At 47.8% G+C, this 12,693-nt stretch overlaps 1 long non-coding RNA gene across 1 annotated transcript; it reads right to left on the bottom strand.

Moving 5' to 3' along the window:
- On the bottom strand, positions 3,036 to 12,244 carry LOC110256721. Its single transcript, XR_002338619.1, has 3 exons — positions 12,110 to 12,244; positions 11,395 to 11,738; positions 3,036 to 6,310 (listed from the first exon to the last, which is right to left on the bottom strand). It is a non-coding gene; the product is annotated as an uncharacterized LOC110256721 (long non-coding RNA).

Raw genomic sequence — 12,693 nt, 5'->3', positions numbered from 1 at the left:
AGAGGCCAGATATATCACTTCCCCTCTACTTCCCATGACCTCAGCTCAGTCACATGGCCACACCTAGCTGCAGAGGCAGCTGGGAAATGTAGTCTAGCGGGGTGCCCAGGATGAAAAGGAAACTAAAAATATTGATGATGGTGAGTAGATGTGTCCAGAGCAGGCTTTGCTATGAGATATAATCACTTAATTTTCATAAGCCATAGTGGTAGATGCCATAATTAATATTCCCATCTTAACAGATGTGAAAACTGAGGTTCAAAGGGAGTTTAAGTAAACTTTCTCAAGGCCACTTAGCTAGCAGCAGTAGAACCATATGGCAAACTCAGTCAGCAAGCCTGTTTTTTTTTTTAATGCTTCCTGAGCCTTCATTTTGAGTTGTTTTTTAGTGACTTATTTGCCGATAGAATTTGGGGAAGAAGTGGCATTCTGGGACTTCCGAGGCTGGGTCATAACATGCCTTGCAAACTTCAGTCTGGGTCTCTTAGAACACTCTCTATGGGAGCCCCAAGCCACAATGCAGAAGTCTGACTCCCCCAAGACCAGCAAGCCAGGGAAGCCATGTGTAGGTGAACTGGTTGACAGGCCGTGCTGAGTCCAGCCTTCTGGCTTCCCTGCCAAGACCTTTGGCATGAGAGTAGTCTCTTCTTGGATCCTCCATACCAGCACACCTGCCAGCTGAATACCACTTGGAATAGGTGTCAACACCACATGGAACAGAACGGTCCACTTGAACCTATCTGAATTAAGGACCCACAATGGGAGTTCCCGTCGTGGCTCAGTGGTTAACGAATCTGACTAGGAACCATGAGGTTGTGGGTTCGATCCCTGGCCTTGCTCAGTGGGTTAAGGATCCAGCGTTGCTGTGAGCTGTGGTGTAGGCCACAAACGCGGCTTGGATCCCACATTGTTGTGACTCTGACAGAGGCCAGCAGCTCCAGTTCCAATTAGACCTCTAGCCTGGGAACCTCCATATGTTGTGGGAGCAGCCCCAGAAAAGACAAAAAAAAACCACAACATCATGAGATAAAAGACAACGCTCTTGTTTTAAGTCACTAACATTTAGGGTAGTTTGTTATATATCAATAGATAACAGCAGCAGGGCCAGGTCTGACCCAAAGTCCCAGGGCAATGCCAGCAGCATTTGGAAGTTCCCAGGCTAGGGGTTGAAACAAGAGGTGAAGCTGTTGGCCTATACCACAGCCACAGCAATGCAGGATCCAAGCTGCATTTGCGACCTACACCACAGCTCATAGTAACACCAGATCTTAACCCACAGAAAGAGTCCAGGAAGCAAACCTGCATCTTCATGGATGCTAGTCAGGTTCGTAACCCAGTGAGCCACAATGGGAACTCCCCAAAGTCCTAGTTTTTAACCACTAAATCAGGCTCTGCAGGAATAGGTAAATGAGAAAAGGCCAGAGGAGCCACCACATCGAGCCAGCACAGTGCCAAGTACATGAAGATGTCCTACAGCTACAAAAGAGTACAGATGACAATAGATCCCTGGCTTATACCTGCCCAGAGCCCCACTCTAAACCAGAAGATGGTTAGAGGTCCGAGGAGAATGTTGGTGGCAAAGGGTTTAGGGTGGGCAAAGTGGGGAGGCTGCCAGGAATGAAACAACCCCTCCTTTCCCAATCTCTGTTCTAAGCTCTGGCTGCCCTGCCTTCCAGGCCAACAGATTCCCACGGAGCAGCCCAAGACTTCCTGGCCACCAGGAGGCCCCTGTGGATCTGCTGGCCTTGGGCTCTCAGCCTGGCCTTGACACCTGCCTCTTCCATTTCCTCCCTCACCGGGGCTGGGGAGGGGAGCTGCTGCAATAACAACCCTGCAGCCACTGGGGCCTGGGGGAAAGCTGGTTTGAGGAAAGCTCAAAGGAAAAGACTCTGCCCCAGCCCTACCTACCTAGGTCCCTTCCTCCTTGGCAGGCAGAAGGAACCAGTGACTGGTGTTCTCCCCTTCCCAACACCCCTCAGCTCTTCACAGGTTAGACACCTATGTCTCAGCACTAATCTCTTCACCCCTGCTTCCTGAGCCATCTGGCGTCTGGACACCCTGGCCCCCACTCCTTGGGAGCTGCTGGAATGAATATGTCCTCCTCGGAGATTGCCTGCACCCCAGCTGCTACTTCAGGGCCTTCCATCAGTGCATCCAGACTTCATCTCTTCTACCCTCTGGGCCCACAACAGGGCTCTTGGGACCTACAACTGGGACCCCGTTAGACTAGTTTTCAAGCTTCCCAGGGCATCAGCTTAGTGCTGTTGGCCGCTCGGGCCATCTTGACTCTAGCAGTGACTAGGGCAGAGGATGCCCAATCAGGCAGATATAAGAAAATACACATGCAAGTATAAAAAATTGAGGACATGTTAATTTCCCCAGGATCATGTGCACACTTTAAAAGGGGTGCTGGGAGTTCCTGCTGTGGCACTGTGGGTTAAGAATCCAACTGCAGTGGCTCAGGTTGTTGTGGAAACACAGATTTGATCCCTGGCCCAGTGCAGTGGGTTAAAGGATCTGGCATTGCTGCAGCTGCCACATAGGTTGCAGGTGCAGCTCAGATTCAGTCCCTAGCTTGGAAACTTCCATATGCTGTGGGTGTTGGCAATTAAAAAAAGGGAGACGGGTGGTGGGAAGGTAATGTTTCAATTGAATGTTGAACTTGCAGGCAGCACGACTAAGGGGAAAGTTGGGGGTGGGATGAGCGGCTCTCATAGTCCTTTATAGACCACACCACAAAGATAGCACTCTGTACAGCCCATGGAAGGCCCCCATCACACCAGTGCTCCTTTCTGAGGGAGTCCCAGTGTCACACACTACCATATGACTCTGCTGTCCTAGCCATAGATGGTTGCATCAGAATGGGCACGGACTTCTTGCTCCCCATATCCCTCCGCCCCTTTGACCTTGGTAATGAACCTCAATTGTTAGCTGAATGGCAATGCACCTTGCTCAAGCAGAACCTATCCCAACCTGCCTTGCGGGTAAGCGTGGCCATGTGCCTATGTTCTGGCCAATGAGATACACTGGGATGATTGTGTGGAATTGCTGAGAAGTCTCTTTAAAGGGGAAAGGATGCATACAAAGGATGTTCCCCCCACCCCCTCCTCTCCATGGTGCCACTTAGAGAGTGAATGGCATTGGCTGGACTTCCCTCTAGTCCTGGACTACTCGGCCTCCACACTTCCTTTACATGAGAGAGAAAGAAATATTTTCCTTGGTTAAGCCACTATTTTTCAAGTCTCTGTTACTTGCAGCCAAGTGGGTCTTAACTACTCATCTCCTGACCCACAGGCAGCCAGAGGCCTGGGTGGTCTGATGTAAGAGGCTGCCATTGATAGGTGATCTTGCCCTGGGCAAGCATAGGGATTCAGGTGGTGGTCACAGGGAGATGAGAAGCCAAGCAGAGAAGGACCGGGTCCCCGTAGAGCCAGAGCCTTGGAGGCTGAGGAGCAGCCTGTACCGGATGAGACCCCCACACGGACCTGGTCACCAGAGTCATGGTGGATTCCCATTCTCCAGGAGATTCCTTGTTTTCTAGTGTGTGAATCCCTGAGGTCACTTGATAGTTTTGTCTTTGAGCACCTCAAGGAACCTCTTCTATTCATTTCCTGAATTTCACTCAGACCACAGGCATGCCCTGACAAGAATGATTTTCTTTGCAGGACAACAGGTCAGTGGATGCAGTCCTGTCCCAAAACAGCCACCACACACAGGGGCTGGCCTGATCCCACTCACTCTCAGTCCAGCTTTGTGCATCCTGGTGCCTTCTGGTGCCTCCTGAGAAGCAGCAGTACATCTCCAGGCGGGGAGATCACAACATATACCACTGTTGAGCTGGGTGGCTGGAATAGCAGGAGTCTTGGACACATGTGGGCTTGGGTTTTCATTCAGATTCCATCTTTTTTTTTTTTTTCCCCCTGCACCTGCGGTGTACAGCAGTTCCCAGGTCAGGGATGGAACCTGCACCACAGTGGCGACCTGAGCCATAGCGCTGACAATGCTGCCTCTTTAAATCTTGGACTCCATCCTTTAACCGGCTTTGCAAGCCCAGACAGATAGTCAGCTCCTCTGAACCTCACATTCCTCAAGTGTCAAAAGTGGGATGGATCCCAGCCTTGCGCAGGACTGCTGTGAGGATGGAGACAGAAGCAGCCCGTGCCTGACACATAGTAGGTCCTCAAGAAATGCTTGCATGTGTTTCCTTCCTGCTGAGAAAGCCAGGGGCTTGGGAAGAAAGCTCTCCATCTTTCCCAGGTGGGAGATAGGAGGACTGGTCACACAGACCCCAAGAGAGAGACGTAATTTTTTTCTTGCAGCCTCTCAGAAAAGCAGTGGGCACAGGGAGGTGGTCACAACAGGCCTGTTTCTAAAAGGCCGTCATCTGGATTTACTTTCACATTCTTTAAAATAGATGTATATGATTTATAAACTTTGCCAAGTAGTTTTACATATTTAAGAGGCTCTGCATTCTATTACCGGTTTCTTAGAAATGGTTGTAACCTTACATTAGGATATTAGACTGTAACGGCAAACGCAGCCCTCTTACATAAAACCCCGGTTCTCCAAACACGAGAATATTTGCTTAATGAAAAGAGTTTTACAGGCTCTCCAGACTCTCAGTTCATCTTTATTCTGGTCCTTAATTTAGGGAAGAGGAGAGAAAAATTAAATGTCACACTCTCACTCACACACACACACACACACACACACGCACACGCCTAAAATATGCTTCTGAGAAAAATCTGGAATGTCTTAGAGTTTTCTTTTCTTTTCAATTACAGCTCAATAAAAATGTCCTCATAAAAGTTCTAGGTAAGCAATAGCTTTGCCAGCAGGATGGGGCTCCCCACACCCCAGGGAAGCCTGCCGGCTGTGACTGGGGGGTGGGGAAGGGCAGGAAGCCAAGGTTGGTTGCTTCACCTTCTCCTCCACTTTCTTCATATAACACACACAATGGGCTCCTCTGAGGAGCTGGGAGCAACCCTTGCTAGGAAGGAGGTACGGGGCAGCCTCCTTCTTTCTGAGGCCCCTCTAAGTCTGTCCAGCCAAGAGGCCAGCAAGGACAAAGCCTTCTGTCAGGCATAGTATTTTGAAAATATTAAATAGCTGTGTTTTTCATTCCTCTCCTCCACAGTCAAGTTTCCTAGACGTTGGATTGCCAGGTATAATATAGGACAGTAGTTAAATTTGAATTTCAGATAAGTAACAAATAATTTATTAGTATAATCAGATCCCAAATACTGCAGAGAACATAACTTATACTAATTTTTTTTCTAGCCACACTCACAGCATATGAAAGTTCCCAGGCCAGGGATCAAATCCAAGCTGCAGCTGCAACCTATGCCACAGCTGCAGCAACACCAGATCCTTACCCTGCTGTGCCACAGTGGGAACCCCTACTGAAAAGGTATTTGTACGTCAGTCAACCCTACCTGGAAGTCACTTCACCATTATAGCCCCAGACAAATGGGGAAAAGAGGCCAAATCCAGTAGGAGGGGGACCAGAGGATGTTCAGGTAAGAAAGTAAAAGAAAGTGAATGACTGAAGAGAACAAGGGATAAGAGAGGGGCAGGTGGCAGTGAGGCCTCCAGGTGGTGACCTCCATTCACTAAGACAACATCACAGGGACAAAGTGAAGGGGTGGGGGTGCTTTCCTCTTTACCTATTTAGCCTTCGGGAAGGAGATCATTTTGTCCCACCAGAGCAGCAGCCAGACTCAAGGAAGCCCATGGCACCAAAGCTTCCCCTCGACCCCCCCAGCTTGGCTCTTGCAATAGACCCCGATGGGCCTGCACAACAGAGAAGGATTCTGAAGATTTGAGCTGTTCAGTGGGAAGAGGCTGAGTATCATTACTTAGCAAATTTAAGTGTCCACAACTCCCAGCAGGTGGAGAGGGGCTTGTGAGGAAGGTGAGGAGAGCTTAAAAAAAAAAAAAAGTAAAGATGCTTCACTCTCTTGGAACATCCCAGTGAAAAGAACAACAGCAATATCCAGGCGGTGACTTAATATCACTTGTTGTTACCTTTCCCTTAGTTTTTAGAACACTGCCCAGCACGTAATAGGTGCCCTACTGGGATAGCAGAATGAGTGAATTTTCCACCCATCCCAAGCCAGCCTGACTGCAGCAGTGAGGGTTTCTCTCTGGGTCCTGGGCCTCTCTCACTGTCCTCTCTCCCTGAGAACTGATCACTCAGGCACAGTCTGAGACACCAAAGCAGTAAGATGCTTAATAAAACATGAGCTTCTTTTTGAAGATCCATTTGCATCTTGGGCAGGGTGTAGTCACATCATCAGAGTCAGAAAACCTATATTAAAATGACAAAACAATGCTATGTGCTAAGGCCAGGATTAAGCACTTTACATAACTTCATTTATTCCTGAACACACAAATACCTCCAAGGCAAATTCACCAGGCAATTCTTTATACTTTGCCATCAAAACATATCTGGAATCTGACTCGCTTCTCACAAATTCTGTCTCTATCGTCTTTGGCCAAGGCACCAACATCTCTTTCCTGGACAGTAAAAGCAGCCCTCTCCCTGGTGCACTTATTGTTCATCATCTTTCATTCCCCAGATACCAGTCAAAATGTGCTCCTTAGAATGCAAATCAAATCATGTAAGCATCCTACTGTGGAAAGTAACGTCTTTTTTTTTTTTTGGCTTTTCCGGGGCCAATCCCGCAGCATATGGAGGTTCCCAGGCTAGATGTCAAATCAGAGCCGCAGCTGCTGGCCTACGCCAGAGTCACAGCAACACGCGGGATCCGAGCCACGTCTGTGACCTACACCACAGCTCACGGCAACACCGGATCCTTAACCCATTGAGGAAGGCCAGGGATCGAACCCGCAACCTCATGGTTCCTAGTCAGATTCATTAACCACTGTGCTATGATGGGAACTCCAGCATAATGTCTTTTCTATCAAAGGAAATCTTGGTTACTCCATTTTGCTCTGGTTTCAGTGGAAATGCCCCTGCAACCCCCTTCCTGTTTACCTCTTTTCCCAGCAACAATTTGTTTCAATTAGCCAACCGGGAAGAATGTGCGCCCTGACCTGACCAATGGGAAGGGGACAGGTAAATCACCTGCGTTAGGGATAAATAGGGGAGGGTCCTTTTTTCAGCGCACACTTGTTGGAGTACCCAAGCCCTCCTGCAGAAGTAAAGAGCCTTGTCGAGATTTCTCCTTGTCCATGTGTCTCACTTTCCGACACTGGCGACCTGAGCCAGAGTTATCTTAATTTCCAACACTCCCCAGAATAAAATCCAAACTCCCTACCACGGTCACAAGGCCCCATGGTAAAGGCCCTCATCTGCTAACGTTCTCTCCCTCCCTCTGTTGCGACCACCCATCCTTTGAATGTACTGGGATACAGGCTTAGGTTACTGCAATTGAGACTCCAAACACAGTGGCTTAAACAGATAGCTGTGCATTTCTCGCTCATGTCTCCTACCTCTGAATCTATACTGAGGGCAGTCCAGACAGATAAGGTGATTTGGCTCCATGAGGTCATGCAGGAACCCAGGGTCCTTCTGCCCCATTGCTATGCCACCCCTAAGAATGTTGTTCTTGTCTGCCTGCTTGAAACTGGGTCACAGCCACCTCTGTATGCCATGGCTTTTCGCTGTCACTGCATGCTGGGTGCTTCAGCAGCCCTTGTTTAACCTTGTTCACACTCCATGTAGTCCCTTCATTAACATCTTTTCACTGAAACCAACCTGGTGAATTCTGCCTCTTTTTGGCCCCTGACTGATCAGTGTCCACTGTACAATGTGTCAAAGTCAACCCCTTCTGAAAATTAAGCTCAGTCCAGCCTGTGTGTGTGTGTCTGTCTCTGTGGGTGTGTGTGTCTGTGTGTGTGTGTCTATGGCTGGGTGTGTGTGTGTGTGTCTATGGCTGGGTGTATGTGTGTCTATGGATGGGTGTGTGTGTATGGATGTATGTATGTGTGTTCCTCACATGATACCCCCAAAATCTAATTAGAATTGGGTCATGGTATTTGTCATTACTAAACTACCATGAATTGGCTAATGCTCATCCTTGAACAAAAATATCCAGTTTGGAGTAATAGTACTCTCTGCAGCAAGTGTTGGCTGAGTGCCTCCTGGGCTCCTGGACGACCAGCACATTACCACAGGACAGGCTTTTCCCCCAGTGCCAAAGTCAGCCTTCTTGGAGCATCTTTACCAATTTCCCCGGCTCTTCTGGGCAACCTGGCCCCTTGTGCACCCCCATCACGGCCCTGACTCCTTGAGCCACCAGCATGTGCTCAGAGGTCTGCTTCCCCACTGGATGGTGAGTTCCCCCAGGGCAGGCTCTCATCTCCTGCCTCTCGGCCCTCTGCCTGCTTCTAGAACAGGGCCTGGACCCAGAGTAGAGTATCGCTTCAGTAAGTGGCTCCTGAAACCATAGGGAGAATGCATCTCTCAGTTTAATGGTTTGTTAATTTAATCCTCTTTAGGGCCCTCTTTCATCTGTCCAATGGAAGTTAAAACAATGAGCCAGAGGTGGACGTGAAGGAGAAGAACAATAATGACTGGTATTGTTGCTTCTTCCAAGCCAAGAGCATCGCATGCATTATCTTATTCATCTGCCTGGTAACCCCATAGGTAGCTCCTGTTATTATTCTCAATGTACAGGCTCAGAGAAATTAAGAGACCTGAACCAGCTCAGAACTAAGTGGCAGGGGCAGGATTTGAACCCAAGTCCTTGTGTTTTAAAAGCACATGCCCGTCAGTCCTCTGCCCTCCTGCCTCCCACACACGAATAATCACACTGTCAAGCCTCATCAATGTCACTTTGATGTGCTAACAGGCCGTGAAGAGGAAACAGCCATCTATCTGCAAAATAAACAAGTCTTGGCATGCAGACAGAGGTGCTAATAGAGACACAATTTACCCATTTGCTGAGATCACTGACAGACTTGAGCAGGGCTCAAACAGCAGTCTCCTGGGAAAGGGGGGAGTGTGGGGGGATCCCTACTCACAGCCCAGGCCCTGGGTCCTAAAGGGCTCCAGAGGCCCCCAGCAGGGGACTGGCAGCAGGCACTCCCGGTGTTTTGACAGCCAGGAAGATAAACGGAGCTATCGATTTCAGACAAACATCCTTGGCCCTTAGGCCTTCTCTCCCAACACAAAGTCCTCACATCGCTAGGCCATCAGTCAAGAGTGACAGTTCCACAACAGACGTGGCCCTGCCGGCTACCAGCCAACTCCCTGGAGAGCCGTAGAAACCTCTGAGGCACCCACACGACGAGATGACTTGGGGCTTCAGGAACAGGGGACAAGTCAGGCTGGAAGGAGGTACGTCCCCCATGGGCAGGAGGACAAATGGAAACCCCCTATCCCAGTTCCTACCAGCTTAATGACTTGTCTCATCTTCAGTGATGTAGAGCTGGGCTGTCCTGTGGGGCTACTGAGCACCTGAAATGTGGCCAGTCCAAGCTGAGATGTGCTGTGAGTGTAAAATATGCAGATTTCAAAGGGAAAAAAACTCAAATAGCTCAATAACTTCCATATTGATTACATGTTCATGGGATAATATTTGGGACATAGTTAAAAAAATACATTATTAAAATTAATTTCAGCTGTTACTTTTCATGCCTTACTGTGGCAGCTACTAGAAAAAATTTAAATTGCATACATGGTTTGCATTCTATATCTATTGGACATTATACATCTGAAGGATCAAAAATAAAATGTAATCAAATTCAAAGTAAACAAAAGTAAATATCATTTTTATCAAAATGCAAATTAAATGACAACACAAAAACATGACAAGTATTTCTACATACATTTTCAAAAGCACTCTTTTTCTAAAATATTCTAAGTTTCCTTTAGAAGTAAAAAGGAATAGATAATTATTGAGTATTAAAGTTTTAAATCAGTATGATCTAAATATACCTCAAAATCTAAACTCACTTCTTTGAAAGTTTTGTTAGATCTTATAAACTACTGCTATAAAAATAAAATGATGGTGTCACACTAAGTAAGACAAAGATAAATATCGTAATGACTTCACTCGTAAGTGGAATCTAAAAAATGATGCAAATGAACTTATTTACAAAACAGAAACAGACTCAGACTTGGAAAACAAACTTATGGTTACCAAAGGGGAAACGGGGGGGGGGATAGATAAATTAGGAGTTTTGGGTTAACATATACATATTATTATATATCAAATAGATAATCAACCTATGGTACAGCACAGGGAACTCATTATCTGTAATAACCTATGTGGGAAACAAATTTGAAAAAGGATGGATATCTGTATATGTATAACTGAATCACTTAAATACAACATTGTAAAAATCAACTATACTCCAATGTAAAATAAAATTTTTTTTTAAATTTTATTTATTTAGTTTTGCTTTTTTAGGGCCGCACCTGCAGCATATGGAGGTTCCCAGGCTAGGGGTTGAATCAGAGCTACAGCTGCCGGCCTACACCACAGTCACAGTCACAGCCAGAGCCAGATCCAAGCCGTGTCTGCAACCTACACTACAGCTCACAGCAACGCTGGATTCTTAACCCATTGAGCAAGGCCAGGGATCGAACCCAAATCTTCATGGGTACTGGTCAGGTTCGTTACCGCTGAGCCACGACAGGAACTCCCTAAAAATATTTTTCTAAAGTTGTATGATGCCATCATGTTGATGTGCAACAATTTATTTAGCTAATATCCCATCAGTAAATTGAGTATTTCCTTAAAATTCACTATAATAAACAATCCTGATTTTTTAAAAACAAAATGATTGACAATTCTAGTAGTCAATGTAAAGAACTGGCATTTTGTTACACGTTTTTTTCCTCCAGGCCTACACATACGCAGTTATAAAGAATCCTGCGAATTGTTTAATACAACAAAATATCCCTCAGCTGTGAACTATTGTGACTATCGCAGTAATTCCAGGTCATCTTCAGGACCCCGGAGCAGCACGCAGACACAGGACGGGTGTTCAGCGCTCCAGGTCTGTGTGCTCAGAGGGGACTGTGGACCCGCTAAGTGGGATAAGCTGTCTGTTCTCTGGCCCCTGCGCTCCCACTGCTCAGATCCTCCTGGCACCTGGACAACCAGGTAAACAGCAATACCACCCATCCACCTTCCCAGAATTCAGATTCTGTCACCTTTTGTCTTGAGGACACAGAATAAGAGAAGGTTTGGAAACACATACTCTGTGGCCTGAACAGTGTTAGTCACAAAAGCAGATGGAGTCACGGGTCCCCCTCCGCCAGTGCTGAAAGCCAGAGCCCGGATGAATGGGGCACCCGTATCCTTTTTGAATTTACACAGAGCAAGGTTCACGCTTAGTGTTACTGACAAACGCGTATAGCTGTGTGATGACAACGACCAAGGTATGGAACCGTTGTGCCCTCCCCCAAGTTCTTACCGGGTTTGGATTGGTGGGTTCTTGTTTTTTTCCATTCTGATGAGTGGTTAGCAGAATCTCAGTGTGTCTGTGTGTGCGATGTGTGGGAACCTCTTAAAAAGACAAGCTCAGGTCAGGGGCTTCTGTTTCCAGGATCTGTGGATGATACTGTCTAGGGGGGTCAAAAAATTCCCCTCTTGGATTGGTGACTAATCTTGGTAGCTTTTTGATGAGAAAGGGAGGCCCGAGCTTAGCCTGATAGGGAGACTGAGACGAAGAGGGAGCCCACCTGCTTGCTCGGCCTAATCATCAGTGAAGAGGAATCTGGAGCCTCCCGAGGGAGCTCTAGAGAAGTGGGGAGAGATCTAGAATGGAGGAAAAGGAAAACTGCAAGCTTTGTATACACAGAGGGGAGACCCGTGAACATGGCAGGCGCAGGGACAGACCTCTCTGGAGAGAGAAATTCCCTGGGGAGGGGGCCTCGTCAACAATTTTCTAAGGATAAGGAGCTCAGACACTGAATTCGGAGTTGTCTGCTGCCCTGCGCTGTGGTCCCCTCTGCCACATGCAATGGTGCTGAGCAGGTGGTGCTTTGAAAGTGCAGATGGGGATGGTATTGAGCTTGGGGTGAGGTTTTGAAGCTGGGGGTGGGGGGGGGTGGGGCAGAGGGTGCCAGTGAGGGTGCAGTGGTGAGAAGGCTACAGGGTCGACTCAGCAGAAATGAAAGCCATCCTACCTGTACTCCCCTGGAGGAAAGCAGTCCTCCGAGATGCTGTGGAGGGCTCTGAGTGGCCTCCAGAACATGGGCCTTAGTCTGCTTGCCTTTTTTTTTTTTCTTTTTAAGGCCGCACCGGTGGTATATGGAAGTTCCCAGGCTAGAGGTCGAAAATAGGAGCCTTTGCCACAGCCACAGCAGATCTGAGCCGCGTCTGCGACCTACACCACAGCTCAGGCAATGCCGGATCCTTAACCCGCTGAGCAAGGCCAGGGATTGAATCCACGTCCTCATAGTTACTAGTCGGATTCGTTTCCACTGAGCCACAATGGGAACTACCCGCCCCCCCACCCCCGTTTTTTAGATGTGAGAGAACAGAGAGCCCTCTAGGAGAGCAAAGGACTTACAGTCATTAGACCACACTCATCTGCTGCAGAGACCTGACCCTGGTTCACCAGGCTCTGTCCAGGAGGGCATCCTCTCCCCTGGGCTCTAGCTGGACTCTGTGTCCACGGAAACTCAGGTGTCCACAGAGCACTAGAAGCCCTGGATCTTTTCAACCCAGAAAAGTCTCGTATTAGTCACATCTCACATACTAGTTTCCT

This window comes from Sus scrofa, chromosome 14, assembly GCF_000003025.6.
Source record: "Sus scrofa isolate TJ Tabasco breed Duroc chromosome 14, Sscrofa11.1, whole genome shotgun sequence".
Lineage (NCBI taxonomy): Eukaryota > Metazoa > Chordata > Mammalia > Artiodactyla > Suidae > Sus > Sus scrofa.
Note: the sequence above shows the minus strand (reverse complement) of the source record. Positions and strands in the feature narration are given on the sequence as shown.